This window comes from Canis lupus, chromosome 25 (assembly GCF_011100685.1).
Source record: "Canis lupus familiaris isolate Mischka breed German Shepherd chromosome 25, alternate assembly UU_Cfam_GSD_1.0, whole genome shotgun sequence".
Taxonomy (NCBI): Eukaryota; Metazoa; Chordata; class Mammalia; order Carnivora; family Canidae; genus Canis; species Canis lupus.
In genome coordinates, this window is record NC_049246.1 from 6,689,460 (window position 1) to 6,715,476 (window position 26,017).

A 26,017-nucleotide genomic window follows, 5' to 3' on the forward strand; every position below is an offset into this window, starting at 1 on the left:
CAATTCAAAAGGAAAGTTTATTATTGTTGTTTATCTACTATAGAATAACATTTAAATTTGAATTAACCTCTCCCAAATAATTGTATCTGAATTTAGAAAGACATTAGGGATTAGGTGCGCATGCCCCATTAAAGTTAATTATAAGAAAGAAGGATTTCTATTATTAGCTTGTATTTCTAAGGCATTCAGAACTATAAAATGCCATGCAGTTATTTTGTGTATCCTCATTCTCAGCATTGCTCCCATGGGCTAAAGACAGGGCAAGCAGTCCCTTTTACAAAGAGAGAAATGAGTCTGGCTCAAGTGAGAAGTGGCTTGTCAAGGACCACAGGATGGGTATGGCAAGTAGGACAAGAAGCCACAAAGTTTGACTCCGGAGTAATATTCTTTCGATCAAAGCCTCCTTCCCTTCAGTCAGCTGCAGAAGACTTAGCACTATGCAAAATCCAGGTAGAAGTATTTCCAAAACTTTCACTTCTGACTAAGGTAAAATCATGAATTAACCTACTGGCTTTTGCACCACAGGCAGGATAGTTCACAGAAATTTACCTATATTAATTTTCAGCAAATTATATTTCAACTTTTTACCTTACTCTATTGCATTTTTGAGATACAATTTGCATACCATAAAAAATCACCCCTTTAAAGTGTACAATTCTGTGATTTTAGATTATATATGACATTGCTAAATCATCACTGCTAGTTCCAGAACATTTCCATTACCCCTGAAAAGAAACCCCATTCCCATTAGCAGATATCCTCCATTCTCCCCTTCCCTAGCCCCTGGCAACCAGCCAGCTATTCTCTGTGTCTATGGATTCGTCTATTCTGGACATTTCATATAAATGGAATCATACAATATGTAGGCTTCTGTGTCTAGCTTAAAGCAGCATAATATAAAGGTTCATCCATGTGGTAGTATTTAACAATATTTCATTCTTTTTAAAGCACTGGATAATAATTCCATTGTATAAATATATCACATTTTGTTTATCAATTCATCAACTAATGAACATTTAGATAATCTCTACTTTTTTGACAATAATGAACTTTGGTGTAAACATTTTTGCATGGGTATATGTTTCCATTTCTCCTGTTTTTACACTTAAGAATGAAATTTTTGGATCATAAGATAACTCTGCCAAACTATTTTTCCAAAGTGGCTGTACCATTTTACTAACCACCAGCAATGGATGTGGGATCCAATTTCTCCACATTCTGGCCAACACTTGTTACTGTCCGTCCTTTTTACTATAGTCATCTTAGTGAATGAGGAGTGGTATCTTATAGGGAGAAGTCTTGATTTGCATATCCCTAATGACTTATGAGGTTGAACATCTTTTGATATGCATGTTGGGCAGTTGTATATCTTCTTTGGAGGAATGCCTATTCAAATGCCTTGCCCATTTTAAATTTGGGTCATCTACCCTTTTATTGCTGAGTTTTAAATGTTTTTCGCATATTCTGAATGCTAATCCCTTATCAGATATGTGATTTGGAAATATTCCCCCAAATTTGTGATTTATCTTTTCGTTTTCTTGATAGTGCCGTTGGCAGCACAAAGATTTTTAATTTAGATGAAGTCCAGTCTTTTTTGTTTGCTGCCTGTGCTTCTGGTGTTATACCTAAGGATCCATTGCCTATTCTGAGGATACAATTTTCCCCAAGAGTTTTATAATTGTAGCTCCTACATCTAGATGTTTGACCCATTTTGAGTTAATTTCCAATTATGGTATAAGGTAGGTTCTAACTTCATTCTTTTGCTTGTGGATATCCAGTTGTCCTTGCACCATTTATTGGAAAGAATATTCTTTCCGCCACTGAATGGTCCTGGTACCCCAGTTGAAAAATCAGTTGACCATGGATATATGGGCTCATTTTTGGACCTAGTTAATTCTATTGATCTGTATGCCAATCATTATGCTATTAGCACATTGTTTTGATTATTGTAGGTTTGTAATAATTTTTAAAATTAGTAAATTTGAGTACTGTAAGTTTGTTCTTCTTCCTCAAGACTATTCTAGCTATTCACTTGCCTTTCCCTATGAATTTTAAAATCAGCTTGACAATTTCTGTAATATAGGCAATATGAATTTTGTTAGGAGTCTGTGGATTAATTTGAGGAGTATTACCATCTTAACAGTGTTAAGTCTTCCAGTCCATGAACAAGAGAGGTCTATTGACTTCTTTAATTTCTTTCAGTGATGTTTTCTGTTTGCAGTATACATGTCATACTCAACTTTTGTTGAATTTATTCCTAAATATTTAATTATTTTTGATGGTATAAATTAAAGATGTAATTGATACTATCATTAAAAAATAGATATTGTTACAACTAGATACCAGATATTGGACCAATCCATCGTCTCATTAGACCCACCCTACAACTCTTGGAGATGCTATTACTATTCTCAGTCTACAGATGAAAAAAAACAAAGCTCAAAGAAATGAAGTAATTTGCCCAAGATCATCGGAATAAGTGGTTTACTGGAATTAGAAAGCAAGTGTAACTGAGTCTAAATTGTATGCTACTAATGTAAAAATTTTTGTGCCCCATTAAGTTGTCTTTGAAGATGAATAGTTTGGGAATCCATGTGTTTTTATATCCAGTGAACCATGAAACTGTTATTAGTTTTACTTTCAGTACCCATATAAGGAGAAAATTGTTAACAGAGTATGGTATGACTCCAGGATGACTTTTAATGACACTTATTGTTTAGAAATCTAGAGATTATGGCTTATCAGCATCCATAATAGAAATGTGATCTTATCACATATACAATTATTAAATTATTGCTTAAATTAGTCTTCACCCAAATATTAACTTGACACAAAAAAATTAAGTTAAATTATTGAAATCCTTGTCTCTTATTTTTATCTTGTATGAATCTTAATTATGTGAAGCTGGAGTTGAAGAGGGCTAATATCAACAGCAGAGCCCCAGATGCCCACATTTGGAGCATTTTGGTCAATTCAAGTCTAGAAATATTTATAGATGGTTATTGTTTTGATTTTTCATTGTCGTATAACAAATATTTGGTAGCTTAAAACAAATAGTCATTTTATTATGTCTCATAATTTTGTGAGTCAGGAATTTAGGCAGCACTCAGCTGAACAATTATTATGTTCAACAAGTCACACCAAGTCATTTGTTTTTATCAGCTGCTGGTTGATCTGCTCTAGAGGGTCCAGGATGGCTTCACCCATATGCCTGATGCCCTAGTTGGTGAAGTAAGTAGAAGGTGAGCTCAGCAGAGCCCTTTTCCCACTCTTTTTTTAGCAGAGTAGAAAGAGTTCTTAAGACTGATTTAGGAATCCAGAGAGAGGGTAAAAGATAGTCTTGAAATGGACATTGAATGACTTCCAACATATTTTAATGTCCAAAGTCGTCAGGGATCAGCCAAGATTCAAGTAAAAGGGAACTGGAACCCACCTCTAAATGAGACCAATGCAAAGAATTTGTATGCCTCTTAAACCTGTACCAGACATGATATTAGGCTTCAGGGAAAGAGATTAGAATGCTTCTTTACCAAAGGCTCTCAAAGTTTAATGACTGTGGTTAGGGTAATCATATCATATAATTTATTGTCTAAGCCAGATACTTTTGAGAGTGCAAGGAGGTGCAAATAATTATTATGCTTGGATTAGAGGCATGACATGGAACTATCCCATGCAAACTGAAATGATAGTCATGCTAATTTGGGGTACATTGAAGCTTAGTATATCAAGATATTTGTGGAAAGCTTAAACTTTATTTTCCCTAGAAATTTCACCACTCTCTTAGTGCATGAACTTACTTTTATTTTTGAAAGAAAGTGTGTTGGGGAATGGTTTGAAACAATAATGAGACCACTGTGTGTACCCTAAATTGTCAATGATGAAGATCACATTCTGATATCAAGAAAAGCAGATCTGCATCCTCTGTCTAAAACTCTATGCTTCTTGCTACATACTTGACTTCTTTTCTTTTTAAGATTTTATTTATTTATTCATGAGAGGCACAGAGAGAGAGAGAGAGAGGCAGAGACACAGGCAGAGGGAGAAGCAGGCTCCACGCAGGGAGCCTGATGCAGGGACTTGATCCCCGGACCCCAGGATCATCCCCAGGGCTGAAGGCGGCAGGCGCTAAACCGCTGAGCCACCCAGGGATTCCCATACCTGACTTCTTAAAAAAAAAAAAAAAAAAAAAAAAGGACTGAAGAAAGTTGCTCAGTAAACTTGTGACAAAAGCCAATATTTATGAAGATGAACAAGTTCAAAATTATCCTTAGTATAATCTACTCCATCTGTCACATTGCTTCTTCTATTTTATTTCTGCCATGCCCATTACTGAATTTTATTTTTACCTAAATTCTTCTTTAGGCTAAAGTTTACTCTAAGAACTCAACCCTTAGGGTTCTCTAGGGTAAAGAGTGAAAAATAAATGCCCCAAAGGCTTACAACATTAAAAGGATTTTTTTTTTCTAATTTGCTCATTTCACATTCAGGTGTAAAGCCAAATAAGAAACACCTACTGGGCAAATGGCAGAGAGGCAGTGTCATTCTGCATCCCTATCAGAGGTTGTTGAGGCTGCAATCACTTTATGTGAGTCTCCAGATTTGGCACTCAAGTGGCAGGGAAGAAATTCTGTGAATAGGAGAAAAAGGAACATGAAACTTTCCTGGCAATGTGTTTCAAAGGAACTAAAACCACTGCGCTAAAAATAAAACTTCAGACAAGCTGTATTTCATAATGACTATTCTTGCTTGTATTAATTAGGAAGGTTTTTAAAATTCTTATTCCTTCTGATTAAGTATTTTAAAGTCAGTCACTCATAGCAGGTGAATGTACTGGCTTCACTTTCTATTTGAATGAGACATGGATTTCATTCCTGACCTCTCTACCCTGACCGCCAGGCCAATTACATATTTATTTTTCATTTGAAACCTAAATTGTCAAGCCCTCATCTGTATTTTAAAGTGTTTTGATATCTTTCAAGGAAAAGTGATGGATGGATGGATGGATGGATGGATGAATGGGTGGGAGGTGGAGGGTTAGGCTAGTAGAGATGTTCATTCAACCAGTATTTCTTTTGAACCTGCATCTATTAGGTGTCAGTCCCCGACTTAGTGCTGTGAATACCAAGATGAACAAATGCTGATGAGGTCCTTTTCATGGTATTTACGCTCTGGTGTAGCCAGAGAAACAGTAAACAGGTCAATTATAAACACAATAATTATAGATTGTATTAATTGCCTCTAAGGAAATACACAAGATGACATGATGGAAAGTAGCTGGCTGAGGTGGGAGGAAAGGCATGATTAAGCCTACCAGGAAAAGCCTCTTGAGGAGGTCATATTTGACTTTAGACCTGAAAGATGAGAAACAGAAAGCCATGAACTTAAGAAAAGTGCCTTTGAGACTAAGAAAATAGCAGCTATGAAGGCCCTTTTACACAGTAGCATATATGCAACAGATGCGTTAGGTGGCCTGGAATCCAAAAACAAACAAAATACACTAACTAGAATTTTGCTAATTATCTAGAATCTAGGCTATCTGGATTCTAGGTAGTTTGGTCAAACTAGGTCTGAGTCTCATTCCAATAACAAAATAAAAATGACTACAGAGAACACAAACTTCTTACCAACTATCTGTGATTTGAGGCAAGTCCCTTCTCTAGGTCTTAGTTTTCTTATGTATAAATCGAAAGAAACTGCCCTAGCTACTTTCTGAACTCTCTAGAGCTTGAAGACCTTTCTCAGAGAAGGAAACTGAGGCCCAGGCAAAGAGAAAACTGAAGGAACTAGCCTTCACTTAGGATTGAGGACTAGGACATGGGAAACGCTTTTCATACCATGTCCCATTCAATTCTCCAGGATTCTGGATTAAATACTATCTTCTCTGTATTACAAAGAGGAAACGAAAGCACAGAGAAGTAAGGTGACTTCCAAGTCTACCTAGCTAGTAAGTGGCAGAGCTGAGGTTGGGCCTTAGGGCTGCTGACATTAGATCTCACTGGAGTCTGAAAGGCATGGATTCAAATTCTGGCTCTGTTCATCAGCTGATGAGTCTGTGCAAATCCCTTAACCACATGGGACTTGGTTTCTGCCTTTGCACATAGAGATAATATTGTCTGCCTAATGGGACCACTGAAAAGATGAAAATAAAACTTGGCTTTTAAAGTACTCTGTAAGCTCCTTGTACAGAATGAGCTTTTAATAAATGTCAGCTGTTTTTATTTTATTTCCCTGAGATTGCATAGCAGATGGAATCAGATCTTGTCTTTTACATCCAAGAAGAGTCCTCTTATCATTCCCCATGTGAAGTAATATTGTATTAAAGAAGTAAATATATTCACTGAATACCTGACTAAATACAATAAAATAAAAATAATTAGGAATGAAAAGAATGAAGATGTCCACATGTCAGGAAAAGCTTTTGGATAGTATTTTGCCAGACACTATGACTGAATTCTGTGGGACCAAAATTTTTGCTAGATCTTTCCTGTTTATATCATCTTGAACATAAAATCACATTATGATTCATTAATCTAGATATGTCAGATTTGTTGTTCAAGGTCCTTCAAGATAATTTCTGGCTAATAGAACTATCATTGTCAGTATAAAAAATACAATTTGGATAAGTGTTTGAATTAATCAATTCCTAGAGGTAAACTACATGATTCAGGCCAAATAATTTCTTAGGCTAGAGGAGAGTAGTGGAGGTAGGGGGCTTCAGAATGACAACTTAGGGTCTGAGCTACTAGATTCTCATCCTGGACAGGGCAAAATTGAGATAAGCACACTATGGGAGCTGCTTGTTAAGTGTAGATATTAAAAATACTTCTCTATAATTATTAAATGCAAAATGAGAACCCACTGTGTATGAAGAACTTTCTTTCATATCATTAATTTCCTTATCAAATCCTTTATTTGCCCATAAAATGAATACTCTTTCAAAGTTTTGTTAAAAAGTCAACAAATAAATAAATTATTGCATTAGATAATACTTTTCTACATTTTGAAAGCATGTGCATGTAACATTTCACGGTTTAGAGTTCTGTGAGAATGTAATATTTCAACACCCTACCCCCACAGCTCTCCCTCCCCACCCTTCGGCTAGAATTTTGGAATAGTTGCAGTTGATCTAAAATTAATTTTCTTAAAATCAAACTGGAGTATGATTTCAAGGTGCAATACGGAGGCCTTGACACCTGTGTCTCACCCCTATTTTGCAAAAGCAAAATCATTTGTATGCCAGTACAAAGCACTGACATTTTTATCACCACAGATGCGGTGCCTGACTTTTCCCATTACAGAAGCCTCCTAGAGCCAAGGCAGGTGCTGAGAAGCTCCTAACCAAGATGTGTGGGAGTTTGAAGTATTCTTGGGCAGAGCTTCCTGGAGTCCTTGGATTCCTTTATATGGGATCGTGAGTGCTTAATGTAGTCTTCTCCACACATCCGCTGGACGTCAGGCAGAATGTTTTCTTCTACAAGCGGGACCCCTGATAGAGAGATGCAAGAAGAAGAGCTACAGGGTATTTGTTTTGCCATGTTTCACTTTAGGATTTTAGGTGAATTAGCATGGAGATGATTCTTCTCAGCCAGAGAGGAACATAAGTTGGGTGAGGACCAGTGGCATTCCAGTGTCAATGAAGAAGAACAGGACCATGCACCTGGCATACTCTCTCTTTGTGTATGCCAAGTCATCACATGAGGCTTTATTCTTGCAGTTGGATTTAAATGGATAAACACATTTTACATTTGGTCTTTTAAAAAATATTTATTTATTTGAGATAGAGAGCATGAGTGGGGAGGAAGCAGAGGCAGAGGGAGAGGGAGAAGCAGACTCCCCAGTGAGCAGGGAGCCGGATGTGGGGCTCAGTCCCAGGACCCCGGGATCCGACCTGAACTGAAGGAAGATGCTTAACTGACTGAGCCACCCAGGCACCCCTCACACTTGCTTTGATAAGCATTTTGTCAATTTTAAAAATCACTGCCATCTCTCAGACAGTAGCTGGCGTCTATTACTGCTCAGCTGTGTGCTCTGTGTAATATCCTCCAGCTTTGTCCCAGAATTCTCAATCAGTTGCCATAGTTGGCAAAAGGGAAAGAAAAGCGAAGAGCCTTATGTGATGTCACTGCTGATGCATGAAATAAAATCCATCTTAGGTTATCATGCTGGCTTGAAAAGTCTGCCCCCCTTCCCCCAGGCGTTCCTGTAGGCAGACTTTTTCACATATGACACAGCCCAAAGACCACATACTGCCACCCCACTGAAATGCCACTTCCCCATAGCTTTAGGGGGCAGAACCCCTGCTCTTCACGTTGCTTAACAATAAGATGTTGTCTTGTGACAACAAGCGGCTAACAACATAAGGAAGGTGGTGAGAAGAGCATCTTCAGTTCTACCACAGGCTAGTTATTTTAATGGCCAGCCCCCTTCCTCCTGCATAGTAGCAAATGAGGACCTGCTCTCAAGGAGGAAAGTGGTACATCGGGATCCCTGCATGGAGTCTGCTTCTCCCTCTGCCTGTGATTCATGGTCTCAGGGCCACACGGAGGAGAAAGCAGAGGCTACATAGACTCTTGAGGCAGAAGCTTGCAGATCATTTGACTCTACATCTATCACATTCTACTGGTCAACACAAGTCCCAGTGCCAGCCAAGAGTCAAGGGGAAGGGAGCTAGATTTCAGCTCTAGATCTTGATGGAAGAAGTGGCAAAGACACAATACAAAAGATTGTTGCATCTGTCTTTGCAAGTAGTCTACCACAAAGAGCTCAAAGCAGAGTATTTGTAATAAATCCATGGCAAGATTCTCAGCAGAAGGAAAATCTCCATGTGCTTCAATTTACTATTTCTGATCTGAGGGTTTTGTTCTCTAATGATGCAAATGCAAATCTAGCACATGCATATTGTTCTGCTGGAGCCATCTGAACATTTGAGTGTTAGTATTTCTAGAAAAGCCCATATTTAAGTTGCTGTATAGAGAATATCGTACATCCTCTGAAACAATTTAATGGTCAATCACTCAGGCAGTTTCACAAACACCATCAGGGAGGGCCTTAAAATATCTTTTTTCATAAAATAGCTGTTTGTTCCTCCTTCTATTTCTTTGGAGGTTTTTTTTTTAAAGTCTGACCTCAGGAACAGCTCAGGCACCCAAATGGGAGAGGTCTCCAGAGTTCTGATTGCCTCTTTTAGCTCTAAATATGGCAGAGGATGGCTGACCTCAGATATGTCCAGAGAAATTCCCTGGGAAAAAGTGGATTATTTCAGGAGATATTTTCACTGTTTTAGTTACACTTTTTTGGAACAGAGATTCACCCAAGTTGCTCAAGTAAATTGCTAGTGGGATCTTGTTTTGTTTTATTTTGTTTTGTCAGTTATAACCTGGGGATAGGAGGACAGCTGGAACTGGAAAGCTTTAAGCTGTCAACTCTAGGAACTGACTTCTCTCCCTCTTTTATGGCCTGATCTCTCTCTCTCTCATTTTTTTCCTGTCTCTGTCTCTCTCTAGCTCTCCTTCTCCCTCTCTCATATTATCTATTTTATCTGTCTGGTCTCTACCAATAGGTTTCTCTGTTTATTAATCTGCTTTTCTAGAATTTTGGCTAAAGCCTCAAAACTGGAGCTAACAGGTACAGAACCCCTGATTTTCAGAGATAATGTGGAAGAGCAGCCAGATGCCTCCTCCTCCAGCCCTTAACAGAGTCTTTTGACCCTTTTTCCTACCTTCATGTCATCTAGCCTCTCTATGTAGAAGACTACTAGAATTATCCAGGAGAGAGAGAAAGGGTAAGAGATTTCATTAATATAAAAGGTAGCTTGAATTGGAAAGTGTTGGTGAAGTATAGGAAGACGTGCAGTGTGAGATGCTCATTGGCCTTAAACCAAATGCAAGAAGCTTCAAGAGACACTGACATGTGCCCTCCCCCCTGCCCCCCCCAGCTAGAAGTCACTGAATTCCAGAATCAAAGACCCATGACAGCATAGTGACCAGAGTGCTGTACAGCAGGAGAGGTCTTGTGAAAGCTTACTGTGGTTCCCCCAGAGTTTAGGGGTACATGCTCGTAGGGCTTTTGCTGTTGCTTGTGGCCTGGAGATTGCTAAGGTGAAGGCTGACCCCAAAAGCTAGAGAGCATAAGTGAGCGGGGAGGACCATTGGACCAGTGGACCCCAGCCATGGGGCAGGGCAGAGAACTGAGGCTTCCCCACCTTCCAGTATGTACCACAACAGCTGGCTGGAAGTTCTCCCTTGCTGGATTCCTACCTATGAGGAGGGCCTAGGAGTGAGAAGCTATGGTGTCAACAGCCAAGGATTGGGGTTGAGAAGTGTTTCAGGAGGTCAGAGAGTGCATTGCCTAGGATAAGGGATGGGCAGTGTGAAAAACCTACAGATGTGCCCTGTGGGGAAAGAACAGAAAAATGCTACCAAAATGTGACAGCACCAACCACATACAAAATGTTTGTCCTTTAACTCTGTCCTTGCTCTGAAATCCCAGTACATTCCAGGGATGGAAGAGAGAGAAGGAGATACAAAGAGCAACAGTGAGGGAAAATACAGACCAGGCTTCCCTTTCTCACCACAGGAGCCCCATCTTCAGCTAGTCCCCTGCTGGGGTTTTGGGAGGGGTGTTATGTAATACCTTTGAATTAGATGTGAGGTTGAAATTTTAAAATTAGATTGTGCAGCACTTAATATATGAAAGTGAATCATAATTACTAAAAAGGGAGATAAGGCCTTTTAAAAATACCTGAAAGTAAGTAGAAACCTCTGGTGTCTGCCTGAGATATCATCAAGGGAAACACAAAAGGGAAATCCCAAGGAGGCACTGGTTGAAGAAAAAAATACTAATAAGGCTATTTCCTTTCTTGTACCTCAAGCAGAAACTGATATCAAGTATACATTTCTCAATTCACAGTCCCAAGAGAATCTTGATTGGCTTAGCTGGCCTTTTTTTTTTTTTTTAAGATTTATTTATTTATTCATAAGAGACACAGAGATAGAGGCAGACACACAGACAGAGGGAGAAGAAGGCTCCTCGCAGGGAGCCCGATGCAGGACCTCTATCCCCAACCTGGGACCACGCCCTGAGCCAAAGGCAGATGCTCAACTGTTGAGCCACCCAGGTGTCCCTTAGCTGGCCTTTATTTGAGGCCACCCCATAAATCCCTAGCCAGCCTACCGAATGGCTACAGGTGCCTGGGGACCCAGCTCCGGTCCAGTATGCTGCGGCCAGAGCTAGGTCAGAAGGCATCCGGGACCAGGCCTCTGCAGGTCTTCCCCTCACTAGGCAGGGGGGACAGGAAACTACCCCTATGGAGGTTTTAGGTTAGGCAAAGTAGGCAAATATTCAGCATTCTTGTCTCCTCTAGGGGCTGCTTAGAGGCTTCTGAAAGAGGACTAATCTTCCTGAATTGGACTCAGAATCAAAGAAGATGCTCATGCTTCCCCTAAACATCCCCTATGTGAATCTGTGTGTGTGTGTGTGTGTGTGTGTGTGTGTGTGTGTGTGTGTCTTTTGGCTGACAGTTTGGCATTTCTCTTCCCCAGAGTGCTGCACAGCACATACAAAGGTGGGTGTGTGCATGCATGCTCTATTTAAAATACCCAAGTTAGTTTACTGGCATTCAAGAGAATCTCAAGGTACAAGCAATACACATTATATAGATATATGTATACTTTTTTTTTTAGGTTTTATTTATCTATTCATGAGAGACAGAGAGACAGAGAGGCAGAGACATAGGCAGAGAGAGAAGCAGGCTCCCTGTGGGTTGCCCCATGGGGACTTGATCCCAGGACCCTGGGGTCACGACCTGAGCCACCCAGGTGTTCCTATATGTATACATTTGTACTAAGAAAGTCAGGCTCTCTAAACCAGTTGAAAGCAGAAATCTCTGCTTCCAGGTTAAGGGCTTAGGGTTATTGCTTAATAAATGTTTACTCTTTGCAATGACTCTGTCCCTGTACGTGAGTTCACCCTGACCTCTTGCCTCAGTCCAAATCTGATCTTGTTGATCCCAGCCTTATGCAGAGAGTCTATATTTGTTTATTTGTTCTCAGAGTTCCTGGACCTTTGGAAGTACCTGGGGGAGCTCACAGCCCCTACGGTCATACAGCCTTTGGGAAACACAGAGCTTTAGACAGAGCAGGGACTCCGGTGTCAGCCCCACGTTACTAAATCTGTACCACCTAATAGCTATGTGACTCAGAGTGGGTTACTTAAGGTCTCTGAACTTCTGTGTATTAAGTTGTAAAAGGAGACTTCAGTCGTCACTTCAGAGAGTTGTTTGGAAGACTTTGACAAAAAGTAGAGTTTCCATAGGGTGTCTAAAGGACACGAAATGCTTAATAACCTACCCAAACAGCCCCCTGCACGCTCTGCCCACAGACTTACTCTCCCTGGCAGGAGCTCCTCTACTGGCCCCCAGACTTTTGCTTAGATCCTTTCTATTTTTCTTAAAATGTCTTTATCATTTTGTGCAATTGGCCACTGAATGAGCCTGCTGCCTGCATTGCTAGGCATACCTCCCTCCTCTCAATAATTTCTAAACCCAGGTGTTTATTTTTTAAACTTTTACTTTATTCACAGCTCTTAACTCCCAAAGTCACTCTCCAGACTTCTGTCTTTCTTGCCTGCATAACTATAACAAAATCAAACCCTCAGCCCTCACTGATTTGTTAATTCAGTCATTTGTTTAACTATCTTCCTAAGTCATCTGTATGGATACCAACTTTTTCAGTGGAATTATGGAAAAGGAAAGAAGGAAAGGTATACAAATGATAAATTATTATTTTGTAGGAGCCTACGGTCTATTATGAGCACTTCATTGTTAGGGGATAGTTGTATCTGTTGTTGTTATGTGATAGTTGTGTCTTAAAATTAACACTTAAAGTCAGTATCTCTTTTTCCATTCTTTCTCTCTTTACAGATTAGCATACAAAAATATTACAATCTTGTTCATTTCTGTTTCAGTAGCTTTCTGGGACAGGCTATGTTTTGGGTATAGAAAGTTGCAAGGTCAAACGACTTGCATTTTTTGAAATTCACTTTTTTTTATCTCTACATATGGGGATAATAATCCATATCTGACAGGCTTTTCCTGAAAATCAAATAAGAGAAAACAAGCATCCAGCTTTGTTCCAGGAATACAGTAGGCACACAAAATGTGTGCCTCTTCCTGCATTACTTAATTGGCTTGGGGGGGGGGGGGGGGTGGAGGACAACTTCCTTTCTCCATTCTCATTCTTCTCTTCTTGATCTAAAATTGGGATCAGTCCCAACCAGGAACTCACTTCCTCTCATTTCCATAAGGGACTTCATCAAATCACATTGTTGAGCCGGACATTTACAAACCTGCCAGGGACCTAAGGATCTGCGGTCTGAAGGATTTCATGAGTAATTGACAAAATGACATTTATTTGATAAATAAGCCATCTGCCAAATCCATCATTAAATGGCAAAGACTTCCAGGTCTTGTGCTTAGTTAGAGAAGGAAGGGCCCTCTGTTTTCAGTGAAACATTGACTGGAACTGCCAGGCTGGAGGGTGAGTGAAGGAGAAGGCAGGACCATTAGTGCTGTTTTCCCTCCCTGATGCATAATATACTAACAGCCTCGTTTGCATGGACTATTAAGAGGTTATTTGTATTCTAATCAGAAGCTATTAAAATATTGCATTTATATTCTAATTGCATGATTTTTTGAAAGCTCATTTGTTTTCCAGAGGGGACTGAGGTTAAGGAGAAAGAAATGGGCAGTGGTCTGGAGCTTTGGTCACAACAGGACCCAGTGTTGAGAAATCAAAATGGGAGATAGTGCCTAAGAAACAGAAATCACTGACTCCTGTGGGTGTGTTAGGGGGAAATGAGGCAGAAGCAGAGAGATGTAGTTTTCACTGTAATTGAAAATAGCAACTCATTGTGAATTGGAGAACAGCTTTTGGAAACCAGCAATACAACCCACCAAGCATCCTTGAAACTACCCTCCCCCCCGCCGCAAGACCCAGACAAGATCTCCTAGTCATAGATACACAGATGAGAAAAAAATTATACACGTGTACAAATTAGTGTTTTAGGAAAAAAGATTTTGGATCAACGACTGGACTGAGTAAATGCATTTTCATAGAATATGTTGATCTTCTATACAGGGGCTCTGGATGGGACGTTGGAAGCGATTAAGAAGTTCAGTACAGAAGTACTATATTAAAAATATATGAAGTGTGCCAACTCTAAAGTGTCGGGCTCCCTTGGCTTTATCCAGGGAATGAATATTCTCTCAGCTGCCTCATTTTTCCCATCTCTTTTGTGTGTTCCACTGGGAATATGGTGAAAAACAATATATAAAAAAAACCAAACAAACAAAAAACCAAACACTGAATAAGGAGTTGAGAAACCCATGTTAGAGATTTGGCTTTGCCACTAATGAACTAGGTGGGCCTGGACAAATTCCTCGAGGCAGTCTCCTCTGACCAGTTGCTCTGCTCGTGGAGATTAGATCATTCCCTTCCTTCTGTTGCCATGATCATCATACTTGGAGGATGTTGCTATACTGCAATGACTTGCTCACACGGCTTATTTTCTTTGCCATTCATGAATTCCTTGAGGCAGGAACCTTATTTTCCTAGGAGACAGTGAACCTCATGAGAGCAAAGACCATAACTGTTCTTAGACACCTTTGAATCCCCCATCTCCAGCACAGCTCCGGCAAATAGCAGAATTCAAGGTCCTCGACCTGTTCCCCTCTCATCCCAGCGTGATCGTTGCCCAAGTGCTCCCAGAACTGATCTCCGCCGTCATTTCTCTTCCCTGCACACCTGCCTTAGATAGCCTCCTCTTGGTTACTCTCCAATGCTCCATCATACCACCCTCCTGTACCCTTGGTAGCATTTGTCATCATGTGTCACTGTCATATCTGTTCACTTATGTCTTGTTTATTTTATTTTCCCCTCAGACTAGAAACTCTATGAGCTCAGGGAGTTCCTCAACTGTATTCTTTATTTACCTCCAGAATTTAAAAAATATGTCCAGTTCACAAATATTTGCAGAATGAATGAAATGCAAATTAAGAAGCTCACTAAAGGCTCAGGTAGTTCCACTTCAAACAAAATCACTCCAATAATCTCTGACTTCAGGAAATGGAGAAGTGTCTCCCTTTCATAGAATACCTGACCTCTACAAATGTCTGAAGACAAATGTCTTTGGAGAAATAGTGATGATTTGCTGCAGGGCTTCACCCTACTAGAAATACTGTGTGGTGAGTACTTACCGCCTGCTGTCTTCATTGCTCATGGACCACATAACACTGCTGTATTTTAGTCTTCCATTTTAGAAACACATAACAAAAGCTATTATGTGAAATGTTATCTACACATCAGAATTTTGTATTATTATTAGTTTTTGTTGTTATTTGCTATCTCATTATCCCCCCTCTGCTACTGCTGCCTGATTTTTTGAGAGAGATTGAGGTTATAAGGGGACACTTAGATATAGTCAGTGGCTACAATACAATCATGTTGGATAGAATCTACGATTTCAACTATTATGGGAATGTCAGCCTAATATAATTTCTGCAGACCAGAATCATATCTTAACCTAAGTATTTCAAATAAATGAGTTGCCACTGTATTTCAGGAAGTGAAGCCTGTGTATAGAGTATTTCCAAATTTGTAATTAAGAAACCTTGGGGGAGGATCTATCTCACACTAAGTTTCCAAATCCAGCATTTGAATCAGGGTAAAATATAACAAATATGAGACAACACAGATTTAGCCAGGGACCTGAGAACTTGGTAAAAGAAGATGACAAGAGGAAGTATAGAAAGAAACTATTAGATGCTCCAAAATGGTTAGCTAAATAAAATGAATAAACGAGTGAATGAATGGATGAAAACATACACTTGGTTAAAAGCTGAAAATCAACAACTTCAAATCTAAAAAAAATAAAATTAAAGAGAGTACTAGCACTATGATTGAAGCAAATCAAATTCTTATTTGAAGGAGTCTGCAAAACTGAGTTCAATACATGATGTTTCATGAATTTTTTTTACCTGTTAATAAAATTGACTCTGCAAGAATCAAAATTCAAAACTCAGACCTATCTTCTTTAGATTTCATGTGAATCTTATGTAGCTCTGTAATTCAAATTGATTTAACTCATGTTTTTAAATTACTTCCTGGAAGCAAATTATGTGGGTTGATGTAAGTTTAGCTTCTTTGAATTTCTTTCCATACGATAAAATGTATGAGTTGATTAGAAACTGTCGTCTGGTCTTTGGCAAAGTAATTATCAATGCCCTTGAATGTGCTGCAAAATAATAAGCGTTAACTGCTAAGAAGTTTGGTAGAAAAAGTCGTGCAAGTGGAAAGTTTCATCACATGTTGGTGTTCATTGTACATTTGTGAGAATTTGAAATGAGTTTCTAATGAACAAAAGAGCAATCAGAATGATATTTATATTCCAGGACTTTCAAGTTGCCATACGGAAACTAAGCATTTTCCAGATGATTGTATGTTAAAAGGTATCTTGTAGATATTTATCCAACTGAGGGCAAGTTTGCTCTCTTTTACAACATAGGCCAGAAGATAGCAGTTTGAGGGTGTGGGCCACGGACATCACTCCTTCACTCTCTAAATTCTAAATGAATTCTGTTTCTTGCAATTCAGTGGTGGAGATTTGGGGTGCCTCTGCTGCCTCTCCTCTGTTCTAATGGCACAGGGTTAAGAACACAAACTTTGAAGTCCCACTCTTTCCATTCATAGCCACAATTTATTAATCGCAAGACCTTGATTAGTTACTTAACTTTGCTGTATCTCAGATTCCCCTCTTACCAAATGATGACAGTGCCTACCACAGAGGTTTGCCATGGGACTTCAATGAAACCATGGTGTTTAGCACGCGAAACACTCTCAATAAAGATAAATGAGTAATATTCATTCCTTCATGATACTTTCAGGAGGAGTGTGTTGCTCACAACCGGAACTGAATGCTACTTTTGGAAGGATGCAAAATCTGAGTTTAGAAATGATAATGTTACTGAAATTGATACACAGTACTACTCTGGGGCTCCAGGAGATTTAAAACAGCATTCTACACTGTTGGAGAGCTCAGAGGTCCCTAATCAAACTCCCTGGTTGTCTAGGTGGCATAACTGAAACCATGACTGTGATAACACAGCAGGTCAGGTCAATGTACCCAGGAATCCTGATGATCCAGGCAGTATTTTTGACATAGGCATATTAAAGCAGTAATGATGCCTGTTGTCTTGACTATTATTTATTTATTTATTTATTCTAATATTATTTATTTATTTATTCATGAGAGACACAGAAAGAGAGAGGCAGAGGCACAGGGAGAGGGAGAAGCAGACTCCTTATGAGGAGCCTGATGCGGGACTCGATCCAGGACTCCAGGACGCCAGGATCATGACCTGAGCCAAAGGTAGTTGCTCAACCACTGGGCCACCCAGGTGCCCCGATTAATTATTTTTAAATGGAGTATCTGGATAGAATAGCAAATGCACTTATTTCCTACTCTTCTTCAAATAGGAGAACAGACTTTTGTGAAAATTAGCACCTTTCCCTCCAATTTCAGGCTTTGAAACAGGAAGAAGGCTTATGATCTCAGCTTCTTAGATACTCCCATAATTAGGGTGCCCCACTCCCAGTTTTCCAAAGAGAGTCCAGTTTATGCCTATTGTCCTGGTATCCTATTGGATTAATACTCCATTTCACTCTCAAAAATGTCCTACTTTGGACAATGAATGTTAGATTTTCCTATCCCAGATGCAATCTCAAGTAATGGCAAGTGAAGTTGCTGAACCTCCAAGTCCTCCTTTCCAGGAGCAGAGGGAGAAATCCTATTTCTCATATCTTTTAAAATAGAAGGCTGGGGTGCCTGGATAGCTCAGCTGGTTAAGCATCCGACTCTTGATTTTGGCTCAGATCATGATCTCAGGGGTCGTGAAGGGCTAAGAAGAAGATACATGCCAGGGGCTACAGTAACGCCATAATCTTATTTACTACTACATATTGAGGTATTGAGCATTTATTATGAGCAATGATCTGTGCTTTGTGTGTTGCATCCATTTCCTTACAACTTTGTGAGGTAGGTATTTAATTTTCACTTAACGAGTCAGAAAATTAAACAAAGGATATAGAACAGGATATGGTAGGAGCCAGACTTAAACTCAGGACAGTTTGGCTCCATGGTCTGTTCTCTGCTCTGCTGTACTATTTATTCTTCAGTACATTTTGTACATGGAGTGAAGAGTTCACAAAGTGGGTACTGTAAAAGGTTTCTCTGAGCTTAGGGAAGCATTTTCTAAAGAAAAAGGAAGAACTGCGCTTAATTCATCCTTTTTGTTTTACCCTATAATTTATGGTAAAATAAAAACTGTATCTCAAACGTCCCTGTGTGGTAGCATCTCCAAAGGAGAGCTGGCTCATAGCTGCCCCCCACCTCTGCTCCCTGGACTGTGCATCTTGCATCTACCAGGAATTGGCAGGGAGAAATCCTGGGGGATGTGATGAGGCCAACTCAGAGCACACCCACTGTTTCACCACCTTGCTCCACCCTTCATTTGCAGCTACACCACTTTCCCTGGAGCCCAATGAACATTGTTTTTCTCTGTCAGAGGGGCAATCCAACCATGTGAAAGAGAAATAGGATAAAGGAAGTGAGTGAATGATTGTGTATGTGTGCGAGTGTTCAAAGAAAAACAACAGTAATTTAGGTCATTTAGTTCGGGTCCAATGTAGAAGCACTGTGTAGAATCCTTTCAGGATTTTAGACCTAGAGAAAGAAGGAACTTGATGACCCAAAATAGCTTTGAGGTATCTATTCCAATCCAACATCTGTAAAAAGAAAGAGAAAGAAAAGAGAAAGCTTTGGAATAGAAAATCTTTTAGGTGTCTATTTCTTTTGTAAATCAAACTTGAAAACACCATGGGGTTGTGCATTTAGGGACAGTTCAGAGGTTCTAGGAAATGCCCATTGGTAACAATGAGAACTATTCCGTGTATTTAACAAACAGCTTCTACCATTAGATCATTAAGGCATGCTTTAACTGTGAGGTCACTGATGTTGTGTAAGTCTAGAGTATGAAGTGAACCGTTCCTTAAAGAAGTTCTGACATGCCTTGGCAAAACTTTCAGATGCTATGGATTAATGCCACTCTGAGTTCTTAGCTCAGGGATATGACTCAGGTTATAGCATGAATAAGATAAAATTAGATGCCTAATTTTCTGATATAAGGTAAGAAGGAAATGAGATTATTTAAATACTCATGTTTATCAGGTGGCCATCTTTTAATGAAAATTCTTTTCAATATATGAAAAACTATCATTAAATTATTAAATGCAGTTTTGTCCCCTGAAAGACGAAAGAATAGTGTTTAGACTATCTGAAGAATCCATTTGACTGAACGATGCAAACACATGTGGTTTTGTTGTCATCTCTGGGTCCTTCTGAAAACCCTGTGTACAGAGTTCAGATTGGGAGTCAGGAGTGAAAATGAGTTCCCCACTGGGCCAGCTCATTTCCCAACACCACCCCAGGCTGAGATGCAGCGCCACAGGTCCTGACCCCAGATTATATCACCCTCTCCACCTGACCTTGCATGTCAGGCTAAACCCCTCCATTCTGCAATTGGCTTTTATATAACATGGGTGAATAATGAAATAGAACCAGCCTAAGAGGAAAGTATATACTAACATCTGACTTCTTTCCTTTTTAACGTTATTGTGAAGATACAATCAAACACAATCGACCTATTCTGTGCAGTGATTGCATTTTAAAAATTGTGCCAGTCATTCATGTAGAGCTCAACACAGGAGACTACAGATGCAATCTGTGAGGGACATTAAGCAAAGAATGCTTTTTTTCCCCATATTTTCCACAATTGAACATCCACTAAACTGGATAATGACTAAATAATATATATAAATATAAATATGTCAGTATTTTTGTTTCTTTGTCTTAGGTACATTCTTTGTATTAAGAACCTAAGCTCATCTTATAGATAAGGCAGATGCAGTATGGTACTATTTGCAAGAACCTGCTGCAAAGCCCTAGCATTCATTTAGGACTTCTATTTATGTGATGTGGAAAAAGAAAAAAGAAAAAGGTTATTGTATGATTAAAAGTAGCCACCAAATTCTTTTGTGAATAGCATTAGGCAGCATTTGGATGACAAGAGGAAATTAAAAGGTAAGGACTTTCTAAATGCCCAGAAGAGTTAAATGCAATGAATGACATTGCTGAATAATACAGCTGACATTATCAAGCACTGTTTTATCATCAATGTTATTTACAATTCAATACATGCTTCTCAATAGGAATTAAATGAATCTTTCGGAGAACTTCAGGATAAGTTCATTGTATGAAATTAAAAAAAATAGCAGCTTGGGTCCAACGACATTTTGCCCTTTTAAAGCAATGGGGTTGACATTTTCTAGCACTAATGCTTTATGTTTATTCAGGTCTTGGGTAATCATTTCATTGATTGTTATTCAGTTCTATGAATGATCACTGTGCTCTTAAAGACATTATGCCTTGTTCATTGCCCCTTAAATAGAAGTGAATACAGAACATTGTGACATAATGATCGATACATAGAAAACAATTGAGAATTTATCCTTGCAGAAAGTAGGTAGCTGATGTATTTATTTCTTTCTGAAATATGTTTTTCTAGCAGAGTAAAACTGTAAATAATAAGATCAGAAAATAAATACTGGTGAAGAGAAATACTTTTTTTGATATATAAATATATTAAAATAATTTTTGTTAATTATTTTGTCAATATCTTCCCCCCCCCCCAAAAAAAAAACAACAAAAGTTTTGACTCCCACTTTGATTCCAACCCATTTTCTGGTTTAAGGGATAAAATACTTCTACACCAGAGCAAAATTTCTTCTTAACTGCATCCAAGTTGATATAAAGATAGATAGGTAGACTGCAGAGACAGTGCAATGGAAGCTAGCTTACTGATGATTTTCTGAATAGGAATTTATATCAAAAAATGTCATTATAATAGGATGCCACAGACTAATTCACAAGGTCCTAAATAATATTATCTGGTCAGAGTAGTGCTGAGTATTGCTGATTAACTGGCTCACTAGTGCCAAAATGTGCAGGAACATATTCCATAGTGATGGGTAAGCAATAGAATGAGTCCAGAAATGACTATGCAAGGACTCAAAAGTCGATGTCTTAGCCTAGCCTCAATAACTCATACATTCTTTTGCTTTGTGTAAATTACCAATAATGTGCTGATTATATGTATTAGCTACAGATTGACAGTATCACAATCAACTTGCATCAGTGAATACCATTTGGCAAATTAAGCTGGTAAATGCAAATACCAACAATGTCATTATCATGACAAAACTTGGGTTCTTGGGGGCAACACTATGATCAGGAATCTTCCTGTGACCATTGCCTAACAAACTTTTTTTAGACTTTTGTGATGGATGATTTTCTCTTTATACTTCAAGTCTAGTGGAAATGTGTTATCGTGGCCACATTCTTTGTTTTCACTATCGTAACCATAATTTTTACTACAAATTACTTTTACTTGCTTACCAGAGGTCATGATAAGATTTTAACCTGATCCCTGAGTATAGCATTTTGAATACTGAAAGTGTTCCTATTTATAGAAACATCTAAAGAGATAAAGTAAAAGCAGCCTATATCATCTTAATTATCACTCTACTCTAGAAATCTAAAACTTCAACTACTTCAAGTGCAACAAATAGTGAGATTTGTTTAAAATAACGTGGCGGTTTGATTAAAATGAGAAGCAAACATAAGTAGTCCAGTTTATTCCCTACTTTCAGCATTTTTTGGTCCAAAGCTCATAGCTGTATCTACATATTTTGTACAATGCGGTGCAGGAGTTAGCGTTATGGCATGGAATGCTAGCACTTCCTCAGTCATCAACTGGATGAAGTCATATCTCTTGTATACTATTTACCAACGTAAGAACGCAAAGAAAATACTCTCAGTGCTTTGAGAAAAGAAAGCTGAAATCAAACTGTTTAATATCTATCTGATTTTAAGAATAGACTGGGTAATTGTGGTTTTAACTTAACACAATGCCTGGCTATTTTGGGAACTTGATAAGTGGTTTCATATAGATAGATGTCACCTGGTATTCCCATAGAAGGAGGGTAAGATATTTTGGATGGTGACTAAAATTACATGTGGTGTTATAAATCCCTAGTGCTTATGCTAGCCAAGGATTGCTGTGTAAGAAAGAGAATACCAAGTAAGTGCTGCTCCAAGCTCATAAAATCAGTGTGATTTAACACCGCCCTGGACTGGACCAACCACTGATCATTTCCACCAGTATATTACACACACTAGGATGTCAGCAGGGACTTGGCATCTGATTTACAGAGACTAGAACATCTTTTTTTTTTTTTTTTCAATCCAGGTTTATATCTCAAAGGGATTCGTAATGAATGCTGATTGAGTTCATTTTCACCTAAGAGGATCTGAATCTTTCTACCTCAGGAGTCTAGGATTGTATTCTCTACAAGAGGAAGACAAGGGAGGGATGCCTGTGTGGCCTTCCGCGCAGGTCGTGATCCTGGGGTCCTGGGATTGAGTCCTGTGCCAGGCTCCTCACAGGGAGCTGTGCCAGGCTCCTCACAGAGCTTCTCCCTCTGCCTGTCTCTGCCTCTCTCTCTCTCTGTGTCTGTCATGAATAAATAAATAAAATCTTATTAAAAAATAGGAAGACAAGGGATGGAGAGGTGTCAGGAGAGAGAAATTCTTTACTTGCATCTACCATGTTATAGCCAACAGAGTGTTGAGAGAAGATGAAGAAAGATTAGGACTGTGGGACTCACAGGTTCTCGGGATAGAATATGTATCAGAAAATGTGTGTCTGAGCAGGTAACGATACAGGCTGGAGCATATCTAGTACTATGACGAACAAGAGAACGTTTCACAGAGGTCTTCCTTGCTATTTAATTTTCGCCATGCTTTACCCTTGGATAAGACTCTATTAGCAAGTCAAAGGGAGTCAAGGTCATGAGGGACTAGTCCAATGCAATACTGCATCTGGGAGGGTGGATATGTTGAGTCTCTGAAGGAAAGGCACATAATCAGCATCTCTGAAGGGGAAAGTAATATGCAATGGCCACAGCAGGCCAATTAGAAATACGGATCAGCAAATTAACTTTTCCCTAGGCTTCAGAGTAAGTATTTCCTAGAGGCTAAGAAAGTGGTGGAGTGATTGGTAGAGGGTCTGAAAATCAGCCAAAAGGAGGTCTCGTGGGCTTCATTAAAATAAGTTAAGGGTAAGAAGCTTTTGGGGTGTGAAGAGATGAGAGGACTTAGTGGCTAATGAGTGAGGGACTAAGGGACAGGGAATTTGCAATCTGGATCAACGAAAGCTTTGCTGGGGTGCTCTGGGAAACTCGCTTCATTTCTTGATTCCTCTGGCCCCTTGCCTTGAAACCAAGCTACTCCAACTTACCTCATGGGGTGGCTGTGAGAAAGAGAATAAAAGCCAGCTCAAAGACTTTTGCAAATACACAAAAATATATGAAAGAAAAACAAGGACTGCTAGAACCTGTTATGTAAGTTATATGTGATTCAATAAAAGGCTCTCATTTGCCATTGATGTGCATTTTACTCCTTTTATATTCATAAAACAAATGTTCTTGGGCTTGTATAACTTATCTAAAAGACTGCAAACCTTCTGAGATTGTTGCCACATTAGAAGCAAATTAAAGATTTACAACGCAAGATAGTGTTTCTGATAGAATGAGGCCAGGGAGAGAGGCAATGAGACGGTATTGATTTTTTTTTTTTTTTTTTTTTTGTCCAGCAATTCCTTGGCTCTGGAGAGTTCAAAAAATGATGTTAAAACTCAGCAGTTTTTCTCTTCTGTTTATTTTATATTCTTACCCACATAAATGTACCTGTTTATAGGGTTTATGCTTATAACCAAAAGAAGAATGCCATATAATATCATCCCTAATTCTCATATATGTCACTTATCTCATTTAAAATAGATTTAACGGGCAGTCCGGGTGGCTCAGTAGTTTAGCGCCGCCTTGAGCCCAGGGTGTGATCCTGGAGACCCAGAATCGAGTCCAACGTTGGGCTCCCTGTGTGGGGCCTGCTTCTCCCTTTGCCTCTGTCTGTGCCTCTCTCTCTCTCTGTGTGTGTCTTTCATGAATAAATATAAAAAATAATAAAATAAAATAGATTTAACTTAGAAAATATAGTGTTTCCATAGCACACATGCATATTAGTTTCTAGAGTTTCATAGAGTGAAAGCCCAATAAAAATCCCCATGAAGCATTTGAGTATTTATTTGTAGCCAAGCCACAAATTTGGCTCTGTCTAGAAATCTGTAACAAACAAGCTGGAACATACAAAAACTTCTGACTGGTAACATTGTTTTCACTTATAATAAGACAACATGTAGGAACAGTGCTGGGCAATTTTGTTATTAGTTTAGCTGTGGAGGTTCAGGGTGGCTGTTGTAGTAAAAAGGGGTAGATTTCTTCTTAACCTTCCTACATCAGTCCTTTAAAGGGTCTTGATTTCTCTAAGATGCCCCTTCTGCACGCAGAATGAGTTGAGTTTTGCCAAACTTGACTCTGATTATGTAAGGTTCGTGCTGAGTGGAGCGGAAGTTAGTTACCTTACTGCCTATTAGAACAGGTTCATTTCAATGCAATTCTGAGAAAAGGAGAAAGGCCCCATTCTGATTCATACCTAATACTTCAACTTGAACTTTGAAGTTGCTCGGAAGCAACTTTCTGGTCTGGAGGGGGAAAATGGCTGGAAGAAAAGTGATTAGGCCATTCACTAATGAATAAACTTATTAGTGCCATGTGCAAAGTAGAAAGAATAAAGACAAGGCATCCCTCGTTTAGTTTTTGGAATAAAAAAAGGAAAACATTGGAAATGTGTGCATATGTGGGTGCATGTATGGGTGTACCCAGGAACAAGAAACTCATTTACTCATTACCCTGTAAATCTGAAAAACTACTGTTTTAAAAATAATCTAAAATTGTGCAAAATAAATCTAGGCTGGTTTACACCATAGTATGTTCTTTATGGACATTCAAAGGTTAATAATATACATGCAAAAGTAAATGCCAAATTGACACTGTGTAGATTTAAGCAGAAAAGTACACTGAAATATTAGAAAGTTTGTGAAATAAAATAGTTTAATGATTTTAAAAATAAAGAAGGGAGGAATATTGATAATGGCAGCAATGAGCTTATTCTGTTTTCCTTTATCAGAATCAATTTTATAATTATTTAAAGTTTATTGATCTTTTGGTCTTGATGGTCCTAATTCTTTTGGACTTAGGCAGGGTTAATGCAGTAATTTACATTTAATGCAGTAAAACATGGATTCAAATACAAATGAGTTGCTATGTTCCAGATTTGCCATTCTTTTTTTTTTTTTTTTTAAGATTTTATTTATTTATTCATGAGGGACACAGCAACAGAAGCAGAGACACAGGCAGAGGGAGAAGCAGGCTCCCAATGGGGAGCCTGATGTGGGAATCAATCTCAGGTCCCTGGGATCACACCCTGAGCCAAAGACAGATGTTCAACCACTGAGCCACCCAGGCGTCCCCAGATTTCCCATTCTTAAGTTGGGAAATATATCGGACTAAGCCATGCTTTTTTTTCTGGTGATGATAATATTCAGCCTGGTGGCATATAGTACTACTTGCAAAGATGTGAACGGAGAGTGGGTGACATATTACACCATTACAATGGCTTTGTTGGCTTCATGGAGTGGGCCAGGAAAATTATATGATTCCCCCTAATATTAATACTTCCCTATACATTCCAAAATTAGAGAGTCACTTGGAGCCAAAGTTCCTCTTTAGAGATGGAAGTGATAAGAGCTTTATTTTGTTTTAGATTTCACCAAGTGCTTTCATGTATATTGGAGGTTAAGCCCATTCATTGGTCATCCATGCGTTATTGCCTTTTCTTTAATCAGATTTATGTGTAGCTAAAGATCAGCTAGAGAGAAAAGAATATT

At 38.9% G+C, this 26,017-nt stretch overlaps 1 long non-coding RNA gene across 2 annotated transcripts in view; it reads left to right on the forward strand.

Moving 5' to 3' along the window:
• LOC119877530 overlaps positions 1-23,545 on the forward strand; it is a 43,837-nt gene extending 20,292 nt beyond the window's left edge. The window contains exons 3-4 of one of the 2 annotated variants that reach the window (XR_005378351.1): positions 3,163-3,242; positions 22,421-23,545. This is a non-coding gene — a long non-coding RNA (uncharacterized LOC119877530). Of the gene's footprint in view, positions 1-3,162; positions 3,243-4,487; positions 4,708-22,420 lie in introns of those variants that run through there. The other variant, XR_005378350.1, reaches the window with a different exon arrangement.
• The last annotated feature ends 2,472 nt before the right edge of the window (positions 23,546-26,017 follow it).